Source organism: Solanum pennellii, chromosome 1 (genome assembly GCF_001406875.1).
Source record: "Solanum pennellii chromosome 1, SPENNV200".
In the NCBI taxonomy this organism is placed as follows: domain Eukaryota; kingdom Viridiplantae; phylum Streptophyta; class Magnoliopsida; order Solanales; family Solanaceae; genus Solanum; species Solanum pennellii.
In genome coordinates, this window is record NC_028637.1 from 52,887,805 (window position 1) to 52,891,967 (window position 4,163).

Consider the following 4,163-nt stretch of genomic DNA (forward strand, 5'->3'; position numbering starts at 1 on the left):
TCGACGGCCCGTCCTGCTGCGTGTCAATGGATTCATAGGCTGCATGAAGGTAGGGACTGGACTTCCCACTAAGTATGGGACGACGCCCCCTAGTCGACGTGGTGTTGATGGGCCTACGCCTAGTAGACTGCCTCGTCGATTGAGCAGTGTTCTTGGCAGTTTTGTCCAAGCCTTGGGCCCTTTATCTAGGGCACCTTGTGGGTCCTAGGTGGGGTCTTTCCCGGACGTTAAACCCCTAAACTAAGTCCTCTAGGTTTTAGGAACATCCCACATCAGTTTCAAGGAAAATGAACATGTAAAACTCACTCAAACAATTGAAGATACACAAGTACTTTCTAAGGCACACCTTCTGAACTTCATGATCGTTCTTAGTCGATTGATGCCCGAACATCACAAAACTTCACACACTGCTTAAGAACACTAAGGTAACTCATTTTACCTTCAAATTAATTCAATATCACTCATGAGTCTCTAGTTCACCTTAGTTCATTTTGGGGCGTTACATTCTCCCCCACTTAGAGTAACATTCGTCCTCAAAGGACACTAAAACTTCAAGAACAACAAAGATTAACTTAGTATCACATAAAGCATTAAAATCATGATCAACACAATCAAAATCAAATAATAAACTAGCAAGGAGGATCATTTAACACTTTCAAACACTTAGCAACATAGGCCACTGTAGCAAACTTCAAAATTTTCAAAACTCACCCTTAACCTTCTCTTATTGAGGAACAACCTTCTTCAACATTAAACATGCTCATATACAACACTTTTTCACACATTGAAACTTCAATTCAAGACAAGCAAACTTTTTTTTCAAAATGCAAATATTTACAGTGAGGTTCACTGTAACACTGCCCAACATACTCAAAGTTTTCAAAATTCCATTCTTTGAGCAATTCATCAAGATGACATGATCGTATAAACTAAAAACCATATGAAATCATTTCATAACATAAAAACAACAATCATAAAAATTCAAGACTTACCAAGACCATCAAATATGGATTAATTATCCTTCCTAACTCCCATCCCATAGGAAGGGTTCTTTTTTGGTGCATTAGGGTCAAGGGAAGCTTGATTGACCTCTTTCCCTCTTGCTTTGAGGTTAGGGCATTCCCTAATCTTGTGTACCTTATTACCACATGTAAAACAACCATCCGTTCAGGCAATACATCTACCCGAATGTTTCTTCCCACAAGTAGGGCAACTAGTCCTCTCAAAAGAATGGCCACCACCTTGGGAATTTTGGTTTGGAGTCCTCTCCTTGTTTCCCATGGAAGAATATTGGTGATAGAAACTCTTCTTAGGCTTTTGGTGACTAGAATCATCCGACCTAGTCCTCTTACCCTCTTTCCTTATCTCCCTAATTTTGGATTCCTCAATTTGTTGTGCATAGTCCATGAGCCTAGAGATATCCATGTCATTAAAAAGCATTCTCGTACGACACTCTTTCTCCACCAAGCTAGACACTCCTGTCACAAATTTGTTCATCCTAGCCCTAGGTTTGGCTACCATGCTTGGGGCATACTTAGAGAGTTGGTTGAATTTGAGAGAGTACTCTTGCACACTCATTCCACCTTGAGGAAGGTTCATGAATTCTCATTCCACCTTGAGGAAGGTTCATGAATTCAACCACCTTCTTCTCCCTCCACTCTAGGGAAAAGAACCTATCTAGGAAAGACTCTTTGAATTCGTCCCAATCAACCGGACCTCTCTCTAAGGGTTTCTCAATCCTCCATTACTCAAACCACACTTGAGCAACATCTTTGAGTTGGTAAGCGGCTAACTCCGCTTTCTCCCTAGAGATCACACCCATCGCATCTAACTCCTTGAAAACCTCATCTATGAAACTTTGTGGATCTTCATCCCCTTAGTTCCATGGAGAGTGGGAGGGTTCATCCTCATTAGATTCCGAATTGAAGCGCGAGTACTAGCATTAGGTTGGGGACCAACTCCTTGGTTAGCTTGGGCATCAAAGTAATTGTTGACGACATGAGCTTGAGTCGTCATGAGTTGGGTCAAGTTCATTAGGGAGACCTCAACTCCGCGTTACACATATCTCCTTCAACAAAAGGAGCTTGAGGCGTAGGAAGCACTTGAGGCTCTTCCGGAGGCACTTGAGGTTCTTGAACGGGAACCTCCTCTTTCTCTTTCTCTAGACCAACAATAGGAACTTGGTCAACACGGGGAGGGATCCTCTTATTAGCTACACCTCCCTCCTCCTTTCTAGCGTTTTATCTCCTTGTGCTATTTATTTAATTGCAATTGTTTGAATTATTTCCTCTCTTCCCCCTACTATTTATGAATTTAACTGATGCATCTGTTGGGTAATGTCTTTGTTGACATATTCTGAATCCTATGTCTATTTCTTACTAATAGGGAACATTTTATTGATAGAAAGAAATGGTATTACTTAGTACAGGAACCAAGTAATGTACATAGTTGTAGAACTGAAGAACTTATCATTTAAACGAATATATCAAAGAATTAAATGGGTATTTTTAGTCTATGTGTCCAGGTTAAGCTGAATCATAGTACAATTAGGTGGTGTAACATAAAGGATGATGTATTGGTAATATTTGGTAGCGATTGTTTTGCTGTGAAACACTAAAATATCTGCCACATTGTTACTTTCTCATACATTTGTTGAGAATTGGATCAGATGACTTGTCAAGAAGTTCCCCCATCCACCGAGTTGAGAAGGTTATTATTTGTCCAAAGAGTGGAGGGTCACATACGAATTTCTCGGTTATCAATGAAAATAATATTTATCAAGAAGGTCCATTCTGAATATGTTAAATAGTACAAGAATTTTTTTTAACTACACTTGAGTTATATTATAAGAATATTTCATGTTTAGCAATTACTTAGTCCCTTCTAACTAATCCAATTTGCCAAATGATTTGAAAGGAGATATTTAGAAACTATCATCTTCTTGAATAGTTATGAATATGATTCCTACAATTTCAGGAACAAAATCAAGTTCATGATTTCTATCAATCCAACTACAAGGTCGATAAGTCTCACCTTATCAATAACCTCTCCTATGAGCTCTATTTTATTGACATTGATGTTTATTACTTGAAATATTGAATATAAATTGATGAAAAGATCAGTCATTCGATCCTCCATTTTAGGTTGATGTAAACTATTCAGTTTGTTTGCCTTTTATCTCTTTGTTAATTGTCCACTGTAATGTTGAACTCAATGTTTATATCTCTTGAATTGTCAAATCTTTTTGCTTTATTAGTTGATCCATTTCCATATTCGGGGTCATAGGCTTTTCTTACACTCCCTTATATACAATTCTATATTCAAATACATGACTCAAAAGCGATGTAAGAGTTAATCACTAATGATAAACTTGTCATAGTTGTAGTTAATAATATAGTCCTACTACCTTGGACTTTGAGTATTCCCGTTCTTTCCTAGCAGGCTCAAGCAATCAAGAACATCATAAGACTTCTATTTTTACAGTTTAAGATCAACAAGTAATATTTGTGCAACATTCTATAGATCATAAATGATTTGTCCCTAGGTTAATTAAACCACTAGATGTTTTTATATAGAACAGGAAATATTGTGCAGTGGAGTCATCAATGCAGTGATGCCACCAACTTGTTTCTCTTAGTATATTTTTGTGCTCCAGAGAAAGAGTGTAATGATTGGTAAAGAATTGGTATTGATGGAATTGTAGTTGATGCAAACCTAATTTTCAAGATTCTACAAATGACAGTGAAGCTAATATTGAGTGAAGAAATGACATTTAAATTAAAGTATTTCTAAATAAGATAGGTAGTATTTCTAAATTATAGTATTTGCAAGTGTTATTAAAGAAATTCTAGTGATTTTTTATTTATTAATTAGAAATTTGAATAAAATGTATTTTTTTGATTTCAGTTTTACTCATTTTATAGAAGATGCATCTTAGTAAGCTATGAATTTTTCATGTTTGTACGGTTTGAATATTGGATATTTGAGTAAATTTTGTGTGCTCGCTTTTACTTATATTTAGTTGATTTCAACTCTTGGATTGTGTTATAACACAATAGTATTATCACTTGAGAAACTTTTTGTTAGTGCACCAGTATCTCTTATCTTTAGAACTACCTTTGTCGCAATTTTTTATTTGTGCACAATCTGTTATTTATGTGGTT